An 11,051-nucleotide genomic window follows, 5' to 3' on the forward strand; every position below is an offset into this window, starting at 1 on the left:
GGATCCTGGTATTTCAAGAAAAATTGTCCCTCTCAAAGACTTTTTAAGAATCTGTGAAAATAAACGTGTATATGTTCCAGTTCCAACTGAAAACCAAAACGTATGGATGTTTATATCTCCGCTTTCCCCTAAGTTGTGTGCGATACTGATTTGATAATGGAACAGAACAGAGCAGAATTAGCCTCTGAATCTAAACGTACATTCCTTGCCTGTCAGAATTCCCGAGTGCTGTTTGGAAAGCCGCCGTTTGACTGGGATGGGGAGAGGGGAGGGAGGGGCTGGCCGGGCGCGGGGCTGTCGCGTGGCCGCGCTCCGGGCTGGAGCGGCGCCGGGAGCGGGTCCGCCCGCAGCGCCCGCGGAAACAGTGCCTAGTGCCGCCGGAGCGGAGCGGCCAGGCGGGAACAAGACGGTGTTCCAACTGAGAGCGCAATTACCGAGTCAGAAAATGGAAGGGGATTTGCACCGGAGTTTACGTGGCCGCGGAAAAAGACGGCATAAGTGGCGGTGGTCGGAGGCAGGTCCGGCCGCACGGCAGGCGCAGCACAAGCCGTGCCACGCAAATCCTTTCCTGAGGCGCCTGCCTCTGGAGAGGAGCAAACTTTCTGGCCTGCCTTCGTGGAGAATCCTAATCCTAAAAACTATTAGATATTTAATTGTGAAAATCACACTATTAAGAATTCACAGATTATCGAAAACATTAGTTAATCACCCCACGCCTGCCCTAGAAGAGACAGACATTGGGGAAAGCGCTGGGGACGGGCTGGTGTGAAATGCAGCAGCCTTGCAAAGCCTTTCCAGCTCCAGCCTCCTATTAAAAGAAAAGGATCATGTGAGGATCCTTTGAAAGGCAATGTTCTGACTAAAGCAAGCAACTGCATTAATTGGGATTCTTGTATTCATACATGCTGGGCTAAATAAAGCAAGCTGGTTTGCTGCGGAAGGCTGGGAAAAATATATAAACCTAATCCTTTCAATTACTTTGTCGGTGATTAGAGTATCCATAACAAATGCGCGGTCCTAAGAGTCCTATTTAGCACGGAACATCTTTTCAGGGAACAGAACAAGCGTCCTAAACAAAACCCAAAATGACCTAGTTCTTTTACTTTTTTTTTTTTCATTTTTACATTTTGTGGGGGGCGGAGGGAAGCGCGAATTGCCACGATTCCTTGCTTTCGAGAGTTGCAGCTACAAGGCATCCCCCTTTTTTTTTAAATCCCCTGAAGTTAACTTTCATGATGGAGACAAACTCGGCAGGAAAACAAAGCTTTGATCTTTGTGTGAAGGAAGATAGTGATAGAGTGAAAGTCTCTCCAGAGGGTAATTATTCTTTGGCCGCTCAGGCAAGAAGTTCCCTGTCACTGTTGAGGTTAATATTAAGGTAGATCTGCTATACTTTCCCATGTTAAAAAAAAAAAAACAACAACAACAAACAAACAAACAAAAAAACTCCAAAAAAACAACAACCCAAACCAACCAACCAAACAAAAAAGCAAAACACAAAAAATCCAAAACAAAACCTAAACCAAGGTGAAAAAAAAACACACCAAAAAACCCCTCAAACAAAACAAACAAACAAACAAAAAACCAAAACACAAAAAAACCCAAAACAAAACCCAAACCAAGGGGAAAAAAAAACCACACCAAAAACCCCCCAAAAACAAACAAAAACCAAAAAAACCCTCCCCAGAATGTTATACTATTAATTGCCAATTTGCATATGTGTGCAGCTGCTGTTTTGGCTCCGATCTTCCATCCGATAAGCTTGCTGGAGGTATCACAGAGCACTTGGCAGCTTTCCTATTTGAAAAGAAAGCCTTCCTAACTACAGAACAGCTGATAGTCTATCAGTGATAGACCCTGATGGCGTGAATTACAATTACACTACTTTTCACACTAAATCTGGGTGATAGCTACTTGGAAAGAAGTTTCATCATTTTTTACCACAAACTGGAAAAAGAATTACATGGTCATGCTGTGCTTTTAAAGGCAGTTTGGTTCACTTTTGTCTATTTAACACCTAATTCCGAGGAGTCCATAGGCATCTGGAGATCTGAACGTCGCGTAATGAATTCACTGTTTAGATGGGAGATTTTTTAAAACTACCTCAAATTACATTTATTAACAAGGCGAGCAGGAAGTGTTAGAGTTGTTAGACGCTTCATTTATTAAATAATTTGTGGATATTTTCAGTTGTCATATCCAGAGTCATGGGGGTTTACTTATTTTTTAATTAGCAATTCCAAAACAATGCTACTGCAATTTAACAATTCATCACATAATCTGGGGCTGTTCAGTTCAGCCACTAATGCTAGATAATTCAGATTGTTATTTTGATCTGTTGATAACTCATTTTGTTGTGATAAGAGAACTGCTGCCTTGAAATTAAATGGCATGATTTCCTATGGACCTTGTTGTGACCTAGAAGCTAACTATATCATCTTCGTCTACAACTTTATACCTGGTGTAGCAAAGCAATAGCAATTTTAAAATATCACTTATTTGTTTTCTCACTTCATGATTGGTCCTTATTTTGCATTAGTGTGTTTTGATACACCACTGCGGAGGAGGAGGTGGGGAGAAATGCAAGTGTCAAAGTAAATTTAATTGTACGAGTAAGTCACCCACATTGCTGCCGAGGTCACAATGTCTAAACTTTTTCCCTTGTATGTCAGAAAGTTAATTTAGCGAGATGTTGCCCTGATAGTTGAATGTAGCTGCTTAAATATCTTAAAAAGGCATGGTGGAAAGCCTGACTCCTGACGTAGCTAACCTAACAGAAAATAGACTTTGTTTTCCTTTTTTAGTTGCTTGCTTTATTAGATTTCTCACTCTCGCAGATTATCCAAAAACTACCCATTGATTGATCGCCCGTAGAGCTGCATTTGGTGTAAAGAAAAACTTCACAGCTTTATTGGCTCCCAGGAGACAAAACAAACATAACAAGATATTCGTATTAATACAAACAATGCAACAAATGAGAAAACCATCACATTTAAATAAGACGGTAAAGTCAGTCCAGTGTACATTTCAGCCTTTGATATAGCAGATATGGCAGTTCAACTACTCACCAGCGCTCTCAGGCATGGGTCCCCATGGGAGTTGCATTATTGCTCACAGCATCTCATCATTGTGAACAGTTAACCTAAGGAAATGCCACCGAATAAAACTTTAAGAAAGCAGTTTAACGGTATTTTACTGCAGCTTTGCAACTGCAAATGTAAAGGTTGAGATTAGTCTGTTTCTGAAAATATATTTTGAATGGGGTTTTTTCGTGTGTGTGCATGCTTGGACCTGGAAGCTGTTGCTCATTTTTTTAGGGCATCACACATGTGATCTTAATAAGGTGTTTCTTTTGTGAAGAGAAAACGAGAAGATTTGAACTTTCTGCCATTTCTTCTGAATAAAAAAAGGAGACCTGTCCCTTTAGCCTTTGTCAAAAAAAATCCAAGGAACAGTTTTATTTTTAAAGAAAGAAACTTTCCCTCCCAGCACAAACACACCCACGCACTCCACGAACATTTTGTTTAAAAGAAAGCTAATGCCCTCTTATCTTTGTCTCAGAAATGTCACAAAAGGAAACGTACTGGTTTTGAGGACAGCCAGCTAGCAAGTCCACTCTGTTATTTCTTACAAAGTCTTTAGCAAAAGACACAACCAGCCTGTTACATAGTAACATTTTCTTCACCAGCATTTTCTTATAATAACCATTTTCTTCACTCTTTAATGGAAAAGTCACTTAGGCCCAGTGGGAAATACAGACCTTCTGAAATGCTGTGAGAGTCTTATAATCCATATAATCTTGCTACCCTCACTCAAATGGCTAGGTAATTGCTCTTCTGCCATTCTGATGATACCTTTTTCTGGTGATCTCTGTGATAGACTGACTAAATCAAAGTGAAGCTAGATTTGGTGGCCATATGATTCCCTTGAATCCCCTAAGAGATCTGACAAGTCTGAGAATTGCATCACCTTCCAGGTCTTGCATCCATTTTCCACCGGAGGGTAAGGTCGAAAAACACTGAAGGGACTGCCTCTTCTTTCTGTGTTTGTAGTGTCAGCGGGCATTTCTTGGCATCTCTGCTATTCTACATGAAAGAAGGATCAAGCACACAATTAAGTAGTAATAATTTAAAAAGTAAAACTAAACAAACTTTATAAGAATTTGTAAAGCATACAGCATTTTCTTCTCTTAGAAGAGGCATTCACAGGTTACTACACATCTTCAAAGAGTTGCACTTGCAATCATGACATATAATGCCAAGTTATCACTACACAAAGTAAATTTTAAAATGACAACTCTTAATACCTTGCTAAGGTGTAGGAAGATATTTCATAACAAACTGATATAACATTTCATATTACTTTCCAGCTTTGTATTCTTTGCAAATTTTCTTGCCTGAAATGCATATGTGTGTACGCAAAATTATATGGAATAAAAACTTTGCAGAAATTCTGGGAGTAGCGTGGTCAAGGAGATTTTGGAAATCATATGTAAGAATGGAAGGAAGTATTAATGGTGGAAGTAAACCTGCTGTTGCTCTTCCCTGGACAGAAGGGGGGCTAAACCCGGTGGCTTTATGCTGTAAGACTTCTATCATTCTTTGAATACTTAGGGACACAAAACTCCCTGAATAAAGAAATCAGATAAATCTCTTCTAATTAGGGATATTCCTGTTGCTACTGTCTTGTATCACTTGAGGCAACTGGGAATCTATAAGTAACAAGCTTATTTGATCTGTATTAACTGCAGTTAAATGGACACATGGATGAGAACTCTATTAAAAAATCAGTGTATGTGATTTTGGCTGCTGAGCCTCCGTGGGCTTTCACATCTCTGATGGCATGGAGCCCGAGGTTTCTCTCCAGTGATCCTATTGAGCTTGGACGTGGCTTTTACTACGCCCCCACCCTTATGTCCAGAGTTATGTACATGTTTCCACATATTAAAAATGTAGTCTACACTGCTCAGATCTACAACACTATCAAAGCCTTTTCAGAGGTATCCATCACCAGGTCTATGCGAGCTCTGAACGGTATCACTCCAACCAGCTGGTTCCACTGGGCTGGTTCCGTACTGGCAGAGAACTTGCATAAGTCTACAGTGATTTTTTTCGTGCTCACTTTGCGTTCTGTACCTCCTCCTACAATTACTGTAATCCCTTTAACCCCATAGAAACCTCCAGCACTCGACTGTTGATAAATTGGTAGGTCGGATGGCCTTTCACCTGGTTGTCACCGCTGGAAAAAGTGCTAATGGACATTTGTAGAGAGGATTGTCACCCGACCAGAGGCTCAGTTTCTGCTGTGCAGGCAGGGGCTTGTCACACAGTGGCTCGACTCCACACCCCGTCTGTCCGTGTACACTTTTGCACGCGCACTGACCCCAGGAGCAGTTGCTGTGTTTTTCCAGGGCAACTGTTACAAGCAGATGTTCTAACAGTCTCACAGTCCGCAATCTCAAGGACTTGTTTCGTTCCATTATCCCGTGTAAGTGGAGTAACCCGTGCACAGGAAGCTTGTGATGGCGAGAAGGGCAGTTGATCAATTAAAACAAACAAGCAAACAAAAAACCCAACAAACCACCCCTCTCCCCAAACAGAAAAAAAAAAAACAAAACACCAAACCCCAACCATTATTTGTCACTTCTTTGCTGGTGGTCAATTATAAAGAGGAAACTTTGAATGACTGCATGTCGGCAATGTCAGGAGGGGCAGCAGTGCAACTGTACGGGCTGCCTTGTTTCATCCGTCATTACCTAGCAAATGAGCCGACTAGCTTGTGGGCAGGTACAGAAGCACTGGCAGGCAAGCAAGAGAAGAGATTATTTTTGCATATCTTCTGTGAATCTCCAGGGAATGCAGTGGCGTTCCTTATCTCAAGTGCTCGTAATTAAGAGGATGGCATCTTTGGGCTGGAGAATTCCGGAGAAAATCATTTTCACAGTACCTAGAGGGCTTGATGTCGCGCTTGATGACAGATGGGAAACCTTTATGAAGGCTCCGTAACCTTTTGCCCTGAGAGACTGTACTTTTGACACTGCAGAATTGGGAGGATATAGATGTTTTTACTCGGGCGACAGTGTGGTGATTTTTTAAAACAACGAGCCATTTATTAAAGTATTTTAATGAACTATACAAACAGCGAAAACCTAACAAAGCTTATGTCACTGCTGAAAGCGAAAACATAACTATTAACTATAAGAGTGTTTTGCTTATGGGCACTCTTATATTGCACAGAAATAAGACATAGGAAAAGACTAGCAGATAAGATTTCATGTTTCATCTTTTCAGCTCGTAACCGCACGAATGTCATGCCCCTTCCATTAATCCTTTTCTCAACTTAAAGATCCCTGTGAATATGAATAAAGTTGTATTTTAAAAACGAAAGAAAGAGAGAAAGAGAAAACAAGACTCATTCACATTCCGAGTCTGCTTTCTGTCTCACACGTATTACATTTCACAAAACAGATAGAAACAATAGAGCTTATTAAGAAAAACTTGTTTTGAATGGCAAATTAAGCATAATGAAAATACACACGTTTTTACAAGTAGTTATTTTTTCACCAATTGAATATTTTAAACCTTTCTAAACTATACACTTGTCTCTGCAAAACGTTTTTCTTTTAGCTTGTTTTCACCATATCACCTTGCTACATGTGTCTATTTAAAATCTTTAATTTGGTCAGCTCAGAGACCTCTATAAGCATAGCACCTTTTCTGTGGCCGGGCAGTAACCAATAGGGGTGGCCTACCTACCCTGGCTATTTATGAGCAATTTCAGTGTTGGTTTCCAGGCTGAACAGGCTGATACACAGATCAGTCCACACTAGGGCTTCTTGGGCAGGAAGAAAAGTTATTATACGTGAGAAGATATCTCGGCATTCATCTTTGATGCAAATACCTTTGCAGTGCAGCATAAATCATCAAAATAGATATAATACTTTGTGGCCAGTTTGGAAAATTATGTGAAAACAAGAAATAATCCAAGAATCTTTTAATGAAAAGTAAACTTGACCTAATGAAAACTCACTTCCTCCTTTCATCCTTATGTACAGTTAAAAAAAAATACAGATAATAGCAAATGCAAGTCTTTATCTCCATTCCCCGTATCTCTAAATTCAGAAGCACATAAAAAAGGGCACAGAGTTTTTCTCAAATTTTGCTTTATACTATAAATCCATTAAATCAGTCTTTCTGATATGCACCAACTTGTGTATCTAGTATATAAAATCTCTTTAAACATAAAGCACTCAAATTTCAAGCATTAAGGTGGACTACATTTTTCTATTTCTTAGGTATTGCAGCGATCTGGGAATTTATTTTTACAGCCTGAAATGTCAGTATGCCACAGAAGCATGAAAATCTCACCATCTGTATGCTCATGGACAATCTCATCAAGTACACTCAACGACAGACTTAGAATAACAAAATTTAAATGCTATTACTACCACCTAGCCGTACATGCACTCAAATCTATTTTAAATAACATTCAACCTGAGTTATCATGCTGCCTACCTCAGGCCTCAGTCAGTTCATTTCCTTTCAGTGTTTGCTCATCCCTGTGAATCCTGCTATAAACCAGGCACATGCTATTTGAAATAACATTTGTTAAATTAAATGTGGCGTTACACATAGATGCATATAATTTAATTTGGCCCAGTGCTGATCCACAACCCAGTGAAGGTTCAAGAGTTGAGCAATGGCTTCACCTGGCACCTTACCTAATGTGCTGGGCAATGTCCTTCTGGATATGTGTTACTTGTCAGTGCCAGGAAACAAAGATATGTTTCAGTTGGAACTCTGTTATAGCAGACACTACATAGTTTAGATTAACTCCTTTCAGTAGTACAGCATCAATGTGTTATTGCCTTAACATAAAACATACAGATTATGTAAATCTGTAATAAATACTATTTTGAAGTGTATAGTAATCAAAAATCTTTCAGGGCAGGATGGAATGGAAACTGAGAAATATTGGAGAGTAAACATTCCAACGCTCATTCCTCTGCTTCTCCCTGGTAGAGTGGAACACTCGCTGTAGCTGGGCTGCTAATGCTTCAGCCCTAGGGTTTGCCCTGTGAGTCCTGCGAAACATATACTTTCTGGGAAAACTAGGGCCAAAATGATCCCACACAAAGCATTTTTAGTGTCTCTGCAGACCTTGTTGCACTGTTTGTGAAAGGGAATGGTTTTTCCTGGTCTGAGGGAAGGCTAGCCCTTTTTGTACCTCCTCACAAGGTGCACGCTGTGTACGTGAAGACATTCAGGCTTGCAAGGCCAAGCAATCCAAGAGGCAAAAGGCAGTGGCGGAAGAGAGGCCGTACCACTTGCTTACTACATGTTTAGCATTTCGGACTCAAGTGCCCGTGCAGAGGTAAGAGGGCAACGGAGCCCCTGGAGTCCATCAGTAACTGGCACAGCTCTGCATTTCCCTCACCTTTGTGAGCCTGGTCTGCGGTGCGGCAATAGATTGTCTCTTACCGGGCAACCTGCTGCGCTGCCGGCTATCGTTTGTCCTCTGTCGGGGATCAGGGCTCCAGGAGGGCAGCCCAAAGAACCCGCAAGACTTGTACAAAATGCTCCTCGCCTCTGCCCCTTGCGGGGACTCATACTGACGGGCTCCTGGCAGCCTGGGCGCCGAGGGCGAGGTCTGAAATCTGCCACTGATACCCAGCAGCCTGCCAGGTCCCCCCGGGTGCCGCCAGCCCCGCTGAGCGGTCCCGCTGGAACTCTCTCTGGGTTACCACCCATGCCGGGTGCGGTGCCGCCTGCTGCGGAGGGGCCGGATCGCGTAGGGCTTGCCACGCGGCCAGCGAGAAGGAGGGATCGCGGCAGGCAGGCAGGCGGAGGGAAGGAAGGAAGGAGGCCGGGCTGATTAGCATGCAGCAGCGCTCGCAAGCCCGGCTCCATTGTTTTAACACCTCCCCTCTCCTCCGCGCCAATCTGTCACCGTTCAGCAGGCGAACGCTGCTGCCTCGAATGCTGCTCTTCTCAAATGAGACGGATAATTAGCTGCCCCGCACGAATGGCGCACTCTTCTCACCCCTGATTGCTATCACCTTCTTGCTCCTGGCAGTTTTGACACCTCGTAATCAGCCTGCTGCTTTTTCTCTTTTCTTTCCCTATTTCTGATTTTTTCTCCCCCTTCCCTTTTTTTTTTTTTTTTTTTTTTTTTAAATGCAATCCCAGTTGCCATTTGGATTGAGACTCCTCTGTTGAGTTAACCTTGTACGATTGCGGGGGAAAGGGGAATGTACGGTAGGGAGGGAAAGAAATCGCCTCCTCTGAGTCTCATCTGCTGAGTGAACCATGGGTGGGGGGAGAAGCATCTCGGCTTGATCCTCCAGTGCTTTTGTTCGTAAGGGGGAATAGCCTCTCCTGAGCATCCTCTGAATTAATATTATCTCGGATGGGGAAAGACCGTGTGTTGAACGACTCCTCCACTCAGGCTGGAGAAAAGACTGCATTTCTGTTATCTGGTTAAATACAGCCATATGAGGAAGAGATTTTAGAAGTAAGTTCACAGGCCAGGAAGTTCCCTCTTCCTCCCGCTTAGGCAGGGAAGGAAGGTAACTCCTTGAGCCTCTTAGAGTGAATTCACTGTTTCATGGGAGTTGAAAGAGAGATCTGATTGGAGTGCGAGATGGCAGAGGGAACTTCTTCCCTTTTGATTCTAGAGAAATAAGAGATCTCAATTAATGCTCTGGTGATTTCTGCGAGATCTTACAAAACAGAGGACTCGTGGAATCTGTCATAGGAGCGTTTTCCTCTCCTCTAACAAGCACTGACAGTCTAATTACTGGAGCTACGAGCAGCTGTCGAGTTAGCCGGAGAGACAGAGGAGCTACATGTGTTCTACCCGGCCGCCGGCACTGAGCCTTCGCAGCAGGCTGAGGCAGCCGTACCGCCGCAGCATCCCTCAGAGACTTCCCGATAGGAAACGGGAGCGGTTTTTCCTCGCCAGCGCTCGCGCGAACGCTGGCTGTAAGCAGGGGGGGTTCACGCGTCGCGCACCGTCAGCGCGGGGCGGGGTGACAACTCAACTCGTACGGGAGCCCTGAAACTGCTCCAGCCCCGGGGCTGCTCCGGTAGGGGCTCCGCTGGTCCCGAGAGAGGAGGCATTCGGTAGTGCACCTTGGCACGAGTTTCCTGCTCTTCCTTTCCTCTCGAGCTCCTTCCACCATATTTAATATTTTTAATGAAATTCTACTTCCCATTTGGATTCAACCTCCTCTTGTGTGGAAGAGGGAGTGGAGGGGAGGAATACTGAGCCTCCTCTGGTGAGTGTAATAAAGCAGATGTCCGTGCTGGCAGCAACAGCCTCCTCCAGCAAAGCTGTATAAATGGGGCCTACTCAGGGACGGCACTTGCCTCCCACTTCGAGTCGCTCACAACTGCTTAGCGTGAGATTTATTTATTTATTTATTTAAAAACTAGACTGGTGCCCCTCGCAGTGGTCTGATCGGTGAGCCTATCTGGATGCCCTCAGGCAGCAACAGTTTTACGCACGCAGGATTAAACAGCTTCCTAAGACGCCCGCACTAGGCAGGAGCTCTCACAGTGGGAGATGGATTGGGTTCTGCTGGTTGTCGAGACTTTGGTCAACCGTGTTCCCCCCACTTCCTCCCGCCCTCTCCGCTCTATCCCGGGCTGCAGGGGACCCCAGGCTGCCTCCAGCAACAAAAGCCGTGGCCCCGCGCGGGGACTCGGGCTCGGCGCAGGACTCCCTGCTCTGCCAGCACAAGGGCTCTTGGGGAAAACGCATCCACGCTTGGAGGGCGGGGGAGAAAAATAGATGACTTTATTTTCTTCAAAGGTGATTCGCAGTTTGTTCATCTCTTAACAACGTGAGCTTCTGAGCTCGAATTTCACGGTTGAGAAGACGAGTCAGTGTTGTGTGTCGGGCTGGACGGAGATGTGCGAATCCCCTTCTCTCCTCCCAAGCCTGGAACTTCTGCCTCTCCCGGGAACCACCCCCAGCCGTGCTCTCTGGGGAGGAACTTCACACGCCGCGCGGCGAGTCCAGGCCCGAACATCGCCTCTTCACCGCTG

This window comes from Neopelma chrysocephalum, unplaced genomic scaffold, assembly GCF_003984885.1.
Source record: "Neopelma chrysocephalum unplaced genomic scaffold, ASM398488v2 Primary Assembly neopelma1_44, whole genome shotgun sequence".
Classification (NCBI taxonomy): Eukaryota; Metazoa; Chordata; class Aves; order Passeriformes; family Pipridae; genus Neopelma; species Neopelma chrysocephalum.